Below are 17,089 nucleotides of genomic sequence, written 5' to 3'. Positions count from 1 at the left end.
GTGCCTGGAGGTGGCAGGGGCTCAGAGCAGGTCTAGGGGTGGAGCCAGGCGGTGGAGCTTACAGGTTTGTGGTAAGTTCAGGGGTGGTAGAGCTCTGTGACTAGGGATGCTTGGCTTTACTGTGACTCCACCGAGTCACCTGGCAGAAGGAGCAACTTGTGCAGCATTTATTGCAGCTTTGTTGTGGCTTTATAATAATAATAATAATAATAATAATAATAATAATAATAATAATTTATTTGTACCCTGCCCATCTGGCTGGGCTTTCCCAGCCACTCTGGGTGGCTTCCAACAAAGATTAAAAATACATTAAAATGTCACACATTAAAAACTTCCCTGAACAGAGCTGCCTTCAGATGTCTTCTAAATGTCAGGTAGTTGTTTTTCTCTTTGACATCTGATGGGAGGGCATTCCACAGGGCGGGCGCCACTACCCGCCGAGAAGGCCCTCTGCCTGGTTCCCTGTATCTTTGCTTCTTGCAGTGAGGGAACTGCCAGAAGGCCCTCAGCGCTGGACCTCAGTGTCTAGGCTGAATGATGGGGGTGGAGATGCTCCTTCAGGTATACTGGGCCGAGGCCATGTAGGTCTTTCAGGACCAGTGTCATGTGGTCTCGGCGTCCACTCCCAGTCACCAGTCTAGCTGCCGCATTCTGGATTAGTTGTAGTTTCCGGGTCACCTTCAAAGGTAGCCCCACGTAGAGCACATTGCAGTAGTCCAAGCGGGAGATAACCAGAGCATGCACCACACACATAAAAACAAATATCAGTCAATTTGTCTCATTTGAATGTATTTTTAAGATAATCCATAGACCAGCATGTATTTTGCGAGATCTGTTGAGGTTCTAACAGACTTTGCACTCTCAGAATACATTCAAGGCACAAACTTACATGGCATTGTCCTTCACTTTGTCTGGAGGTGTTATTCTCTGCATTGGCCTACCTAGCTCAGTGAGTCTGCTAGACCTAGCAGCTGTCAGTCTGGGAGTCTCTCTGAGAAAGAGTTGGGGCCTGCCCTGTGACATCTGTTAAACTGAGAAAGAACTAAGTACCGTATTTTTCCGTCTATAAGACGCCCCCGTGTATAAGACTACCCCTATTTTTGGGGACTCAAATTTAAGGAAATGGGGGGAGATGGCTCAGAGCTGTTGAGCTTTTTTTTTGGAGGATTGCCCAGAGTTGTTTGAGCTTTTTTTTAGGGGGGGTTGCCATAAATCGCACACACGCACACATTGCCCAATCCACCTCCCATCTGTCCCATCACCAGCGGAAGTTGCCAATCGTCTGCCCACCTGCCGGAGCATCACAAAATCAACACCATCCATTGATGCAGTAACCAATAACATGCACAATAGCTGCTGACAGCCATGGCAGCAACCAATCCACCCTATGCACTACCCATGTGTAAGACCACCACCACTTTTTAGCATGATTTTTAAAGAAAAAATCATGGTCTTATACACAGAAAAGTACAGTAAGTAAATCAGTACTGTAAGAACTTAGCGGAAGGATCAAGCAAGAAGAAACTAGAGGGAAGAGGAGAACTGTAGCTGCAGGGGACAGTTTTTGGAGTCTTTGCTGGCTAAGACAAGAACAAGCCAAGGTCTGACACTGTACAGTGATGTTTTGAGCCTAGCATGGGGGTGTGAGAGGTTTTTCTTTTTTCTTTTCTTTTCCCCCCATATGTATGCTCCACACCCCCTGAGCCCACAGATACCCAAACAATAATACCACATCATGTCAAGAGTTGTCTTATTTCCTCTGTGAGCTAAAAGGAGTCAGTACTGAAAAGTCTGCACTTTAACAATTTATTTTGTGCTTTTACCCTGTATTTTTATCTTGTGCACCACCACGAGAACTTCTGGTGAAGGATGATGATGATGAAACTGCAACTGATACAGAGTGTCAGCAAAGAGCAAAGCAATCTTTGTGTGCATTTGGCCTTTTTATTTTAGTGTGGGGTGGAATTTGTGCATTTGGAAAAACTGCTTTTAAAAAAAACCTAGAGCAGATTTGCGGATGGCACAGAATTTCAGTGATGCAGTCTTCTTTCCAAAGTTCAATGTCTTGGATCATAAAACTATCCTAAATGTGTGGGTTTCGTGCAGTGAAATAGTTAAATTCTAAAGTCAAAACTTTCAAATGCACAGCAGCTTGAAAGTTCTGCATTCTTCCATGCTGACCTAACCTCTCCCCTGCCTCTTGTGTTGTGTGTTTTCTGACGTCAATCGTAGATAACTCTTGAGAATTAGGAATACGATTAAACAAGACACAAATAGAAATACTTCCAGATTGGGTTCCTTCTTCCCTTTGCACATTCCATTTCTATGGCTGGCTGTTTGGTTACCTAGGAAATGGCAGCAATAAGAGGAATTGGTGGGCAGTTGGAGTTATGGGTGGCGTTCAGATAATATGAGTTGGACCAACCTGGTACCATTGACCTATTTGTAATAACTGGGGATTTCATAATGCATTTCAAAGGAAAGGTTTGAAGTGAACTTGCCATGTGACAAGATTGCCATTAACAGCTCCAATGAAGCACCATCTCTGAGCAGCACCCAAAGAAGAGTAGAGTTTGGATTTGATATCTGGCTTTATGAGACCCTAAGGAGTCTCAAAGTGGGTAACATTCTCCTTTTCCCTTCCTCCCCCACAACAAACACTGTGAGGTGAGTGGGGCTGAGAGGCTTCAGAGAAGTGTGACTGGCCCAAGGTCACCCAGCAGCTGCATGTGGCGGAGCGGAGACACGAACCCGGTTCACTAGATTACGAGTCTACCTCCCTTAACCACTACACCACACTGGCTCAAAGCCTTTCTAAGTCCCATTTAATTTCAGCAGGAGAGGTAAGCAGGTGTTTCCTCTGTCTCCTCAAAATCACTGGGACTTGGAAGTGGCTGGGCTGTGCCCTTTGGCTTTATGGTGTTCCCCTCAAATTCACATGAGGTTCACAGGCTCCTTTTTTCTCTGTCCCTGACTAGCGCCAGGAACAGTGCAACGTCATTCATAGCTTCCGATTATTGTTAGCATCTTCTGGAAGATTTCCCTGGGAGCTCTCCAATAAGCAAAGCAAGCCTTTTCCCATTCAAAATGGAACATCTGTTCAGCTTTGTTTTATCATTTGCCATTTGCATTGTACTTTCAGAAACAAAAATGAAGTCAACCACTCCAATCCAGCAGGGAATTTGTGGATGAAAAAAGAATATTCTCCACCCACACATATCAGAGTGCAACAGGTCACATCTCATGATAGTAGACCGCATATGAAAGCTTGTGTGTTATCCGATCTGAATCCTACATGACCACTAATGTAACAGTGTGTGTATCTGTGCTCATGATTCCCAGAATGGAAGCAAATGACTCATTCTCTTGTGTGCAGTATTCTTGCTTTGATTAGCAGTTATCTCAGACAATAATCTTGATGGCATGGTAGCTATGGTGGTGTGTGTGTGTGGGGGGGGAACCTCATAGAATTCTGTATAATTCCCTCTGTTTGTGATGTTCAGCAGTGAGCACTGATCCTTAAGTAGCCCAAATGGCATGACCCATGCACATCAAAAGGCCCAAAGGAACCCGAGGTTTGCAGAAGTACAAAAAATGCTTAGTGGGGAGACAATCCCTCAGATGGAAGACCAAACATTGTTGTATAAGGGGTGTTCCCCTTTTCTCTCTTCCTTTCTAAATGGTTTTCAGCCACATCCACGCTTTCTGTTCTTCCCACCACCACCTTCCCTACTGCCTCCAGCTTGGTCATCATGACAGGGGGAAAGTTAAATGAAGGCTCTGAGTTCTGTCATATCCTGTCAGTTCTACTAGTTTTTGAACAATTCAGCAATTAGAGCTGTTAGTTAAAAGGTAAAGGACCCCTGACAGTTAAGTCCAGTCGCAGATGACTCTAGGGTTGCGGCATTCATCTTGCTTTACAGGCCGAGGGAGCCGGCGTTTGTCTGCAGTCAGTTTTTCTGGGTCATGTGGCCAGCATGACTAAGCCGCTTCTGGTGCAACGGAACACCAAAACCAGAGCAGCACACGGAAACACCGTTTACCTTCCTGCCGGAGCGGTACCTATTTATCTACTTGCACTGGAATGCTTTTGAACTGCTAGGTTGGCAGGAGCAGGGACCGAGCAATGGGAGCTCACCCCATCGCAGGGATTTGAACTGCCGACCTTCTGATCGGCAAGCCCAAGAGGCTCAGTGATTTAGACCACAGCGCCACCCACTGTTAGCTAGGCAAGCAAAAATGACTATCAGCCTCTGCCACCAACAGGCAAAGCAAGGGTGTAGATTTTCTTGGAAGCAAACCAGCCGGAAGTCCCCATATTGGATATGCTATAGCCTGATCGAGAAAGCATGTTATTTTGCTTTGGAAATATTGGCTGTAATCAGATGCAAATAGTGGTTTTTTAAAATCAATAGTCACCATCTCATATCTCAGTTTTCAACAGCGTTTCAAGTCTGCGCTGGGAAATGTGCTGTGCTCTGTGAACTTCTCAGTTTGTCAGTGTTTCTTATAAAAAGCAGTGTAGCGCTGGAACAATCTGTTTGTTTGGGTTCTGATAAATGCCTGCCTCTGTCTAAAGCAGAGATGTAATGCTATCGCTTACAGTTAATATACACCCTGCAGTACTTCCCACCTACATTAAAAGGCTCTCTGCTATGACACTCTTTTTTCCTTTCTTTTTGCTTGAAGGCCATTGTGTATTGTTCCTTACCTAGTCTCCCCCTCATCATAATCACCATCATTATAAAAGCTCTTCATACATCTCAAAATGATTGGCTCCCAAAGATGAGGTTGCACAGACGCTCAAATGAATGGATTTATTTGTTTCTGGCATAATGTAGCCAGTGTGCTTTTCTTTTTAATCTAATTTTGGAACAATGTTTGGGTACAATGTTACACTGAAATTCTAGTTATATTCAACAGATGGTGCTGTAAAAAGGAGTTCAATGTCGATAAAAACATACGTACAAGATCTCAGGCTAAAGTCATAACTGGAATACAAACTGGTTTGTTGATGTTTGTTATTGCTTTGTGGTAAGGGGGAGGATCCAGAAATTAAAATGAAATGGCTCAAATGATTCCCAATTTTATTCTATGGTACGGAAAAGATATTGGAGAAGGTAAGAGACAAAAGTGGGAGCATAAATTTCCATTGAATCTTATTTTTGTTGCTAATACACACGGTCAAGGATGAAAGGATGAGTGCCAAATTTTATGTCTAGATTTATAATTGAAACTCTTCAGGAGAAATGTTGGGAAGAACAGCCTCCAGATGCCTTTTAAAGACTGAAGCTTGCTGTCCAAGCCAGTTTATATGGGATGGGTTTTAATGGGTAGGAGAGGATATATTAATTGCAATTTATCCCTCCAGGTGCCCACGTGTGTCGGTCAAACAGAGTTTCAAATCCCATCCTTAGCAGCAAAGTTAAAAGCAAAATGCTGATATTCACAGTATAACCAGCTTCAGGCATGTCAAAGAGAGAAGGAACTGGAAGTGCTATATGCTTCTTCCTTTCCAGGAGAGGAGGGGAAATGACATCACACTGAGTCCTCTCTACCAATTGTAGTTCTATGGTCTGAGTATCCGTCTATCAGCAATACAGCTCTGTGGACTTAGCCCCTTCTCAGGCTAACTTGCAGGAATATGCATTTGTTAAGTTTGGCCGCTAATCTCCCCTAGTTTAGAAGCATTACAGATGTATATCTGAACCCACATACATGTCCACCCCATATATAGACCAGGGTGGATTTGATTTAAATCAAATCGATTTAAATCACAATTTAAGTCATGATTTAAATCACTAGTCAGTAAGACTCGATTTAAATCACTTTTTTACAGAAAGACTCATTCTTGCTGGTATAATCTTAATATTTACAACCAGATGAAGGTTTCATTTTTGGAATATTAAATTGTCAGAGTAGTTTTTACAGTTATATCCAAAATTACTGATTTGGTTATACTATTAGAAATACATAGAAAGATAATTATGAAATTATTGTGAGGTTTAATAAGTTAACTGATTATATTTGGACAACTTTTCTGCTATGCTTTATTTGAAGGAGAAAAATAATCATTTCCTTAATAACAACTTAAACAATTTATTTAACTGAAACAATAACATTATAGCATATGTAGCCATGTTCGTTAACTGATGTGGTTAAACTTTAAAAAACAAACAAACACTTAGACTGACCACCATCACCCACCTCTTTAGATTTGCTTCTACATTCAGGTGCCTACTCAGTTAAGTGCTAGTGCAGTTTTTTGAACCCAGTGAGATTGGGAAGAGGTTGCCAGCCCTGAAGTGCCTTCAGCACTTGACTCAAGTCTGAGTTGCCTAGACATGCAACTGACTTGCACAATTATTACACAAAGATCTGAAGACTGAAGTCGTACCTTGGTTGTCAAACTTAATCTGTTCCGGGAGTCTGTTTGACTCCCACAACCATTCAGAAACCAAGGTGCGGCTTCCGATTGGCTGCAGGAGCTTCCTGTACTCAGTTGGCAGCCATGGAAGCCATGTTGGACGTTCGGCTTCTAAAAATCATTCGAAAAGTGGAACAGTCACTTCCGGGTTTCGATCATTCATGAGTCGAAACCTACGAGTACCAAGGCGTTCGGCAACCAGGGTACAAATGTATTCTGCTCACAAGGTTGCACTTTCATTTTTACTGCCTCACACTTAGCTACTTGTGCAGATTAAGATTTTCCCCTCAACTCTGTATGTCTATTTTATAACATTTTTCTTGTGAAGAAAAGGCATGTTACCCCTGCAGACACAAATTCACCCTTTCGAGAACTGCAAAAACAAGCATCTGTAATAGTATCTTCTCGTTAGAAAAAACTGCTCCCCAAAATCTTACAGAAACCTCTGGAAGACCATGACATAGTGAATGGATTAATGGAATTAATTTACCAAAAAAATTTAAACATTGCATATAAAGCCTTATGCTACACAGTTAAAAACAAATCCTTGTTTCCTGATGAATAGCCTTTGGACTATAATGTAACTTAAATAGAAATATTTTTGCTCCGAAAGCATTTTATTTTTAAAAATCCAATTTTTTAAAAAAATCCAATTTAAATGAAAAAAAAACACCAATTTAAATTTTAAAAAAATCTGATTATTATTTTTTAAATCATTGATTTTTATCCACCCACTGATATAGACCCAGTGTGTGCTCTTGAGAGGAATGGAAGCTTTCATGTGGAGTCAGGACATGTGTCTGTTTAAAGTATGCATGCCTAAGAAAGAACTGGTTGCACCAGGAAGCAGAAAAAGATTGGTTTAATACACAAAAATGAAAGAGACAGAGTGTGTGGTTGCTACTTTAAACAGGACTGCAAATAATCAGTACATACACAAGCCTTAGTCCTAAAGAGTAAAAGAATCTCTAATCACCCAAAACACAAAAGTAAGTGGCTGCAGCGATGTGCTCACATCGAAAGAAAGAAAAATAGAGGAAGGGGTGGTAAACCTGATCTTGGAGCACATGGAGTGCAGAGTCAGGGATTTGAGATTTGTGCCTTCTGTGAGAGCTAACCTCTCCCCTTCAAAACCCTGTGACAGCAGTGGTGTGCTAGAATGTAGTTCTGCTGTGCAACTATCAGTTCAAATAGGAGGCGCAGTGAATTGGAGAGGAGTGCCGAACCCTACTTCTGCTTCCTGCTTCTGACCCTGAAATCCCTCCTGCAGCAGCCATGCTCTCTGCAGCAACTGTGGCTCAGAAACCGGAAGGAAGCACACTTGGGATAACTACAATGGGGATGGTAGTGGTTATAGTGACCAATGCATCAAGAAGAAAACGTTTTCAGTACCCAATATTCTTGCCCCCTGGTTCTCTTCCTTACTTTGCCTTTCCACTTTTCCCACAGCGTGCTAGATCTGCATTCTCACATATGGAAGCAGCAGCAGATTTACATACAAGCTTAACAAGCTATAGCTTGGGGCTCCACTCTCTTGCGGGCCCCCAAAAAATGTAAAGGAAAAAAGAAACTGGATGTACATTTCCAAAATATAAGATAAAAAACAAATAAAATCAAACCTACATACAGCAAGAGTGTTTTGTGTTGTGTAGGCTCCTATGATGTAAGTAATGGGCCCCATCTGCTAGCCTGCTCCCTAAAATATCACTGGTTTGCTCATTTCTATATATAGGGTGCCTACAGTCTGCATGGACTGGTTGCATGGCAACATGCAAATGGCTTTAAATACCTAGTAGGTCCACAAATTGCCATATGGCATATATTCAACACGAAAAACAGCGACAATTTTTGTTGACAACGGACAGCTGGACATAGAAAGGGCCCCATTATCTTCAGTAGCTGAGGGCCTCAACAAACCAAAATCCGGCCCTGCATGGAAGGCTGCATTCTAGTTAGCCCCTTAGCACAGTGAGAATTAATACTGCAAGACACACACGGTCTCAGTTCTGCTTACAAACACTTTTGGGAGGCAACACAGGATCATTTGTGATAAATTCTATCCTTAGGTTCTATCACCTTTCCTACTCATGGGCAATGTAGAGCGTTGCATCTGGAAATTCGATACCACTACACTTCCCTCTGTTACTGACAATGCCCTTTTAAAATTGCGATAGTTGATGCTTCTATGTAGCCACAGTGGCGGAGCTTCATGCGCCGACACCGGTGGGCAGAGAGCAGGCAGGGATGGAGCTGGCGCGTGTCCCAGGGGCGAGGCGCACCACCCACAGAGGTATGATGCGTGTCCTGGGGGTGTGGCACACCGCCTGCTCCTCTTCCTCTGCCCCTGTGTAGCCAGGTCCAGGATCAACAGGTGCCTTGGCATCTCCAAGAGGAACGGGGAGAGACCCCCTACCTGAGCCGCTGCCAGTCAGCTTAAACAATATTGTCCTAGATGGACCAGTGGCATAAGGTAGCTTGCTTTCCTTGTTTCTGTGAGTTCCTGGTACCTTTCAACAGCAGTCAGGGCTCTCTAGCGCTGAGGTACTGGGCTGCCAACCCTCCAAGTGCACTTCTGCAGGGAATTTATCCCTTACTGTACTCCCTAGATCTCCTTGCCTATTAATATTAAGCAGGTTTCTTCACTGTTCTGTTTTTGACACCCACCAAAACCTTTTTTTGTTTCAGCAAACCTGCCTAGATATGTAATTTTATTGCATATATTTGCTGCAAAACTGTTCATTTTTATCTATGTTTTGAAGAATTTCATTATGGCTACTTGGTGTTTTTTTTTTAAGGTTTAACAGAATCTTTATTTTATCCCCTCCCTTCCATTTTTATTTATTTTAATGTAGACAATACACATGAAAGTAGAATGCAACCAACCAAATAACAAAGAACCAAATATTTTAGGTATTTCATTAGGAACACTTATGAAAATAGTGTATCAGTTCCAAGAGCATGAAATCACCTACTATTTTTCATATTTGCAAGGATACCAGAGAAAAAAAAGATAACATGCCTTGCAGGTAAGTACATATCAAAGGAAAAGGGGATTAACAAGGAACAAATTATAAAATGGAAGTGTTATGAATTCCAAAGACTTACATACTGGCTAGTGGGTTGGTTTTTTTAAAAAAATAATAAATCACTATTTTCTTTTATATTGTTTTATGCAACTTAGCGGTTTTTCTGATTAAATGGCATATTAATCTTGTTAAATAAATAAAATAACCTCCTCTGCTCACCCTGTCTTGTAAAGTGAAATTTCTTCTCATGTGTCAGAGCTGCAGCCTTCTTATGTTCAGGGGGCCTTGGGCAAATCGACCTCTGGTAAGCCCTGTCGTCTATCAGTCGCCCTTGCTGGTAGCACTCCAAGTGGCTGTAAGCCAACCTTTTAATTCCTTACAATCCATGTGCAGCCACATGGTCCAAAGGCTGGCCAGAAGCAACCACGTGGTCCAGCTTACAGGGCCAGACCACAAAAGTAACTACCGTACGTTGGGTTCAAAGCAGGCATCAGCAGTGCTCCCTGCCAGCTTCACAAGAACATCAGCCGGCCCTGCTTACTCCAGAGCAACCTATCTGGTTTTAATGGTACTACAGTGGAGAAAACAAATTCCAGTTAGAATGTGAAAGGTCATCCTACCTGGCAATTTGTGTTACGTTCATTGCCAATTTGGTAGAGAAAGAGACCACACTGTTTCCTTTCTTTTTCCTTTACAACAGGTCCTACTAGATAGTTCAGTTTTCTCAGATGAATATGGAAGTGCTTTCCATTGCTGACAGTAGATTTTTCCTAAAGACCAATTCAGATAACTTTTTATTCATAGACACACATGAGTTAAGTGGTCCCACCCTGCTGCTCTGTATGTGCAGTTAAGCAGTCAACTGATTGCTATACACACACATTTACCATACACTTAAATTTCTCTAAAGTGTGTCATAGCCCTCCATCACCTCTGATGAATTGGGATTTGTAAAGAAGCAACATGGACAAGCCCGTTGACCTGTGTGTGTGTGTGTGTGTGTGTGTGTGTCAGAGTAACTGCAAAGTTGAAGGCTGAGGCTAACATATATTCAAGTTCAAATATTCTGACTTGAGGGTGGATTAGAAGTTAGAAAAAGTTGAGGAAGTTACAGAAGTTGTAGCGGTGTAATTTACTAGTTAACCAAAAAGGTTTTATAGGTTATTATATCAATAGGGCAAAGATACCATTTCTAATTAAAAATTAGATTATGGATGAAAATAGATTTAAGCAACAGGGTTACTTCGTTGACATATGAATCATGATTTATTTTGAGTGCAAATCTATCAATGTTTCTTTCATTCATTTATTAAATGTATATTCCACTCTTCCCGCCAAAGGAGCACAGGGTAGTAAACACATCTGTTATTAAAAAGCAAAACAAAACAAATAAATAGATAGATAAAACATATTTAAAAATTGTTTAAAACATCTAAAACCAATAAAACACAATAAACATCTAAAAAAACAAATAAAGTTCAAATATAACCAAATCAGGTGTCTGGAAAGGCCTGCTGAAACAGAAATGATTTCAGCTCAATCTCAATAGGCCGGGAATTCCAATGTATAGGTGCTGCCACACGAAAGGAATGACTCCTCACAACAAACATGTACAACAAACCTATTTATTTATAAAGTTTATATTCCCTTTAGATGCTGTGCAATGTAGTTTTTTTAAAAACAACAACAACAACAACAATTTGTACAGCAAAAGTTAAGTTGGTCTGGCCAATAAAATAAGAAACCAATTATATATATACACCATACATAGTTCCAGGAGGTGTGTTGTGAAGCTTTAATGGACTTCAGCATTATATTGGATGGATAGATGGAACGAACACACACACACATATCTATACACAGAAAACAACAGTGCTAAACTTAGAACACATCACTGTGCAAGGAAACATTGAGGCCTAGTCTCATTATCTGTCAACTGCTGAGTGTACGTTGGTGATTTATTTTTAAATAGAATAATGTGCATTTCTACACTGTAAGAATCAGTTCTACTAAAATATATAGTAGAGTTCTGAATCAAAATAATTGCCACCACTACCTGTTTTCTTTTCGAGCCCTGAAATGCATCTCTCCTGTGTTTGTTTGTTTTTTAAGTAACACATTTAATGCCCTGACCATCAAGGCTGCCATCTTAGTTGGTATATGTATTGTTGTTGTTTAGTCGTTTAGTCGTGTCCGACTCTTCGTGACCCCATGGACTAGAGCACGCCAGGCACTTCTGTCTTCCACTGCCTCCCACAGTTTGGTCAAACTCATGCTGGTAGCGGTATATGTGTATGTAGACCAGAAATCATCTTATTGCCTTTGAATTAGAATATGTAGGACTATCCCACAAAAGGATAATATTCCATACAAGGATGAAATCCAGCAAAAGCTGAAATATGTTTTGGCCAATCATCTCAGAAAGTCTTAAGGCTGCTCTCATTAGGCTGATTGTCGTGCGTACGTACTCAGTGTTTATTTTGAACTGGCCACTGTGTGGGTAAAATGTAGGAATGGAAAGAAGCCTTGAGATGTGTGCATTTTAAAACAAATGTTTAAGGATACCTTCTTTACTTATATATTCAAAGAAATACAAAAAAATTAGCTGGAGTGGTCATTGCAGTTGAACAGTGAAGAACAAACTTAAAAGACAAGAGAGTTTAAGATGGATAGTTGCTACTTCAGCCTTACTGCTTGTTGCTACTTCAGTCTTACTGCTTGTTGCTGATGTAAACCAACTTTTTGAAGAAGTTGATGTAAGATTATGATCCCTCCCCTACCCCCCTCAAACTGGCTTAACTAAAAGACTTTAAATGGATTTGAATAATATAAAGGTTTAATTAAGACTTCTTTTCTTTTTGTAGCAATAGTTAAATAAGTATATTGCAAAATTTCAGTAATGAGGAAGAAAGAAGAGCTCTGGAAAAAATGTGCTTTGGACAAATACTTTATTAACTGGACAAATACAAATATCAAAAGTATTTTTAATTTACTTGGATTTTTGTTAACTGCCTTAAGGTTTTGCTAGTAAGAATAGTTGCTCAGTTAACTCAAGATAGAACTTTCCTGTAAGGAACTGCACACATTTTTTTTCTTTTTGTTTTAGCTAAAAAAATATGGCTGAAGACTATGTCTTTATAAAATTCTTTAGATAAATATACAAACTTAAATTCAAATCCAAAAGCGTGCATTTCTTGGAGTGGCAGCAATTCTTAAGGTAATCCATAATTCATGAAAAATGGCTAATTCTCTATATTCTTAATGGCAGCAGGACATTCAAAGCTTTAAAGATCAATTTAAATTCAATTTTTAAATTCCAAACACACTTTCAATACAATTCATGCAAAGGGAACACCATATAATTTTATATAAAATAAAGTAAAGTTTCTGATGCATACCTTCAAACATGCTGGAAACTCTTTTTCATCTGTTGTAGCGGTCTCATTGTCTCTCTCTGAGGCACACAGAATGCTTTAGTAATTTGCACCGGCCGAGTCTATGCAGAGATCTGAAGTGGGAAAACTATTTGCATATCTTAGAACCCTAAGAGCTTAGAGCTACTTTACTTTATACCTTTTCCCTCTGCTAGAAGAACAAGGGATATCTTTTAATTGGGACCCAGATTCAAAGTGAGGTGCAATTCCTACAATTTCCCCCAAACTTACCCATCCCACCCCCCCCCACAAAAAAAGCGTATTTTTCCCCTTTAATCTTCTTGGAAAAACCAGCCTAAGCTGGAAAAAAACCAAGACATTTCTAACTGTATATAAAAGGTATGCCCCTGAGCTCAAATTCTAAACTATTACAAAGTTTTCAGGGGTTTTAAAAAGAAATGTTTATCCACCCAAAAGCGTATTTGGTCTGAATCTGCTCTCCAATTAAAAGAATGTACAAGTTTTTGAAAGCTAGTAAATGCAGGCTGCTGATGGAACCGCAACCCTTTGTCTACTAATTTGTCGAAGTCTGAGAGGGAGCAGCAACATTTATACCAGTACAAGATATCATTTGACCATGGAATTAAACCTCAATGGTTAGTTAGTGATCTCTCTCTTCTCAGACCATGGCCTACAGTTACTTTTTGAGAAGTGGGAGAGCTAATTACTCTACTGTCTAGTAAAGAGGCACCTGGGAAGACAGCATCTGCCCCCTGTGAAGTGTTCAAACATAATTTGACTGGTACTTGTGCAACAGCAAAACTGTTTGATTGAATAAACCCCTCTGGGATTACACCACAAGGCTGAGGCTCAACTACTGCAAATCCCAATCCACAAAAAAAGGGAACAGAATTTTGCCTTCAAATTATATATCAATCAGTTTAACCGATATCTTGGCTAAACTCCAAGTTATCTTCTGTCTAAACTGGAGGAGTGAGAGGAATCAGAAAGTGCCTTCTTCCCAAATACAGTGGTACCTCTGGATGCGAACAGGATCCATTCCAGAGCCCTGTTCACATCCAGAAGCGAACGCAACCCATGTCTGTGCGCTTCTGCGCATGCGCGTAACATCATTTTGACCGCCTGCGCATGTGCGAGCGGCGAAACCCGGAAGTAACACACTCTGTTACTTCCAGGTCGCCGCAGCACGCAACCCAAAAACACTTATCCTGAAACTACTTCAACCGAAGTTATGACTGTACAAGATTTTCCACCATGAGACTTTGGGGTGGCAAGTTCAAGGTGAAATATTTTGCATGTTATCTTGTAATTAGGGCCCACTGAGTTGAATTAAGTTTACTTCAGATAAGTGTTTATGCAGACCCTCCAGGTGTCCCTATTTTCCAGGGACAGTCCGGGATTCACAGAAGCTGTCCCAGTTTCTGATTTGATTCCAGGATGTCCTGCTTTTCCTTAGGGCGACACTATTTTCATAAGAGAAATGTTTAAGGGTAAAGAGTTATGCGATCCCTGAGCCAAGGAGATAAGTAACTATACAACCTTAAGAAGACACCTGAAGGCAGCTCTGTATAGGGAAATTGGTAAAAAAAGAGGGTTGTATTCACCATAGCACTAAGTAAGCAGTTACTTCCGGGCAAGCATTTCTGATTACACCATTGAACTTCCACCCCCACCCTCTCAAAAATGTGCCCCTTAAATCTTTTCTAAGGGTTCCCCCAACCCCCCAGAGCAGATCTGAGCTGTGGGGGGTGTGCAGGAGATGGAGAAGGGGAAATCGCACTGTGCTAACCGTAATCATTGTGCTGGTGGGGCAGATTAGGAGCAAACCACCAAATTTCTTTTGGCAAATGAAAATAAATAGAAACGCAATAATCATTGTCTTAGCTGCTGTGAAGCAACAGCAACATTACCTCTGCTGACATGTGGTAGATTGTAATTTAGACATTAGTTGTTTAATCGAAGCAAATATCACTTTCAGATGGGCTGCTGTGCAAATCATACTTGTGTTAATCCTCGTTTCTGTTTTATCCGGCCATTGGCATACAATTTTCTGACTGCTGAACCCAAGTATTGTTGCTTCTGAGTTTTTGAACAACTTTCCCAACCATTTACGTCTTATTTTACACAAGTACTGTAGTGCAGTTTATTTATCGGTAAAGATGGCAGAATGATTTTATATACTTCTGGGTGTTTTATGTTCTGAAGGATTCCAAGGCACATTTTACCATTTAGGACTCATCCAGACTTCCTTTTGTGCTGTGTTTCTAGGCACAGTTGTGAACTTTAAAGCACTGCATCCAAGCATGTTTTGTTTTTGTTTTTGCCCCAGTTCTTCAGTCTTATTTACAGTGTCTGTTTTACACTTTCTAATTAGGACTGTTTCAGTGAAACTGCATCGGTTAGAAACCCAAACTATTTCTAAATGTTAATAGCTATACCTTCATACAGATACTTTTCAGTATTTATTTAGTCTGGTGCCTTCCTGTGCCTTATTAAATGTTACCCTGGATTTCATGGCCCTGCATACATAACCTAGTAAACTTTATGCGTCACTTTTATTTACGGGGACTTACGAAACGTTGTGTGTCCAAGCATGACAATCTTTTGTATCCAATTTCCCATAGTGTGTTGATTCAAGAACTGTTCAGGCTGAAGAGGAGCAAGCCTTCTTTCTCAGGTGGAGAAATAGATTTGAATAACCTGCTAGGGGAATTGAATTTGGGCATGAAAAAGCACTAATTTATGTCCAGCTGCTAATTTTCCTTAGTAATACACTCTGTGCTGATTACTCGTGATGCGGGGGGAGGGGGAAAATCCTTTTTTGTGTGGAGGACTGGTATCTTCAGCAATTGTCAACTTTCTCAAATGGATTTTGCTGTTGATAAGAAAAAGGATAATGATTTGCAATTGTTCATTGTGAATATATTAGGTTTACACAGACAAAACATGCATGAAGTGCAATTACTGCTAGTGTTGCCATATTAGTATGAACGTTAATAGCATGTTTGTTTTTGAAATGGGTTATGCATTCTGATAAATGTCTGCTTTAATCTTGTCATCTGTGCATCACTTGTCTAAGTACTCTCATTTAAGATGCCATATCTCTTCTGGTAGCAATAAAGGGGTAAAGCAACATTAATATTAAATAATTAGAAAAACAAAAGGGGAATGATTAAACATATTTACATAATTGAAATAACACTGAGTCGCAGTGGGAAATCGGGACAATGTTGTCTCCATTCAAAGTAATTCATAATTCAGATTTTTAATTATGGCATATTCATTCATTTAAAGATGATTCTGGATGAGAGGGCCACTAATGAAATACAATCATTAGCATCTAAACAAAGTAATTTAGAAAGTCTCCTTTAGGGGAAAAGATTTTCTAGAACATCATCAATCACACAAGATATGCAAAAACAAGCAATTAAGCCACACACAAGAACTACAACAACCTTATATATCAGTAATGTACACATGAAAACATAACTGATTACAATGACTAGACTAGGATAGTGTGGTTAATTTGTATTTTACATCGCAGTACCATGGGAGACTCCACCAGAGAGGGCCAGGAACATTCTTAGCCAAGTGAATTCTGTGTCAATGACATGGACTTTTTATTATTATTATGTTCATTGTCCAAAGCTTGGATGGAGGAGGAAGCTGAAGTCACTGTGAAGAGCATGTGCTGTCCACTCCTCTCCCTGTTCCTCTCCCCATGCCCCATGCGTAGCGTGTTTGATTTGGCTAAATGGCAAATGTGGGATTAGCAAGATATTTGATAGGAGAAGCAGGTGCTGCATTCGTTTCTCATTAGTTACTCAAATCCTGCTTTGGGCTTCGACAGACAAAGTCCCTCCAGATACACAATTGCAGTTCATTAAACATGCAGCAGCCGTAAACGGGGAGCCTAATTCCACATGACTTTTAATGCCGGTGTACAGTGTCTTGTTAAATGGATACATAATAGGGCTGGTTATCAAACACCCTCCTCTTCTGGGCTATATTATAATCTTGTTGAGGGCCTGCATCACTTTTGTTGGCCAATTTTTTTAAAAAATTATTTATTTATTTATTTATTTATTTATTTAAAAAAGAGGTTGTACTTTACCGTTTTGAGTGAGGGTACCTATGCTTGGCACCCTCTGATGCAGCAGTCTGAGTTGCCTTTAATAACTACCAGTCTCAGGAGCCAAAATATGTTCTATTGGGTACTTAAAGGACAAAAATACTGGTTA

The 17,089-nt window shown here is 40.4% G+C and overlaps 1 long non-coding RNA gene across 2 annotated transcripts in view; it reads right to left on the bottom strand.

Annotated features, from left to right (window-relative positions):
• LOC307204408 overlaps window positions 1-13,012 on the bottom strand; it is a 56,053-nt gene extending 43,041 nt beyond the window's left edge. For both annotated transcript variants that reach the window (XR_013833681.1, XR_013833682.1), the window contains exon 1: window positions 12,852-13,012. This is a non-coding gene — a long non-coding RNA (uncharacterized lncRNA). The remainder of the gene's footprint in view (window positions 1-12,851) is intronic.
• Between the last annotated feature and the right edge of the window lie 4,077 nt (window positions 13,013-17,089).

The sequence above is a fragment of the Podarcis cretensis genome, assembly GCF_951804945.1.
Source record: "Podarcis cretensis genome assembly, chromosome: 1".
NCBI lineage: Eukaryota > Metazoa > Chordata > Lepidosauria > Squamata > Lacertidae > Podarcis > Podarcis cretensis.
The sequence above is the reverse complement of the archived record's forward strand: the minus strand, read 5'-3'. Positions and strand labels throughout refer to the sequence as shown.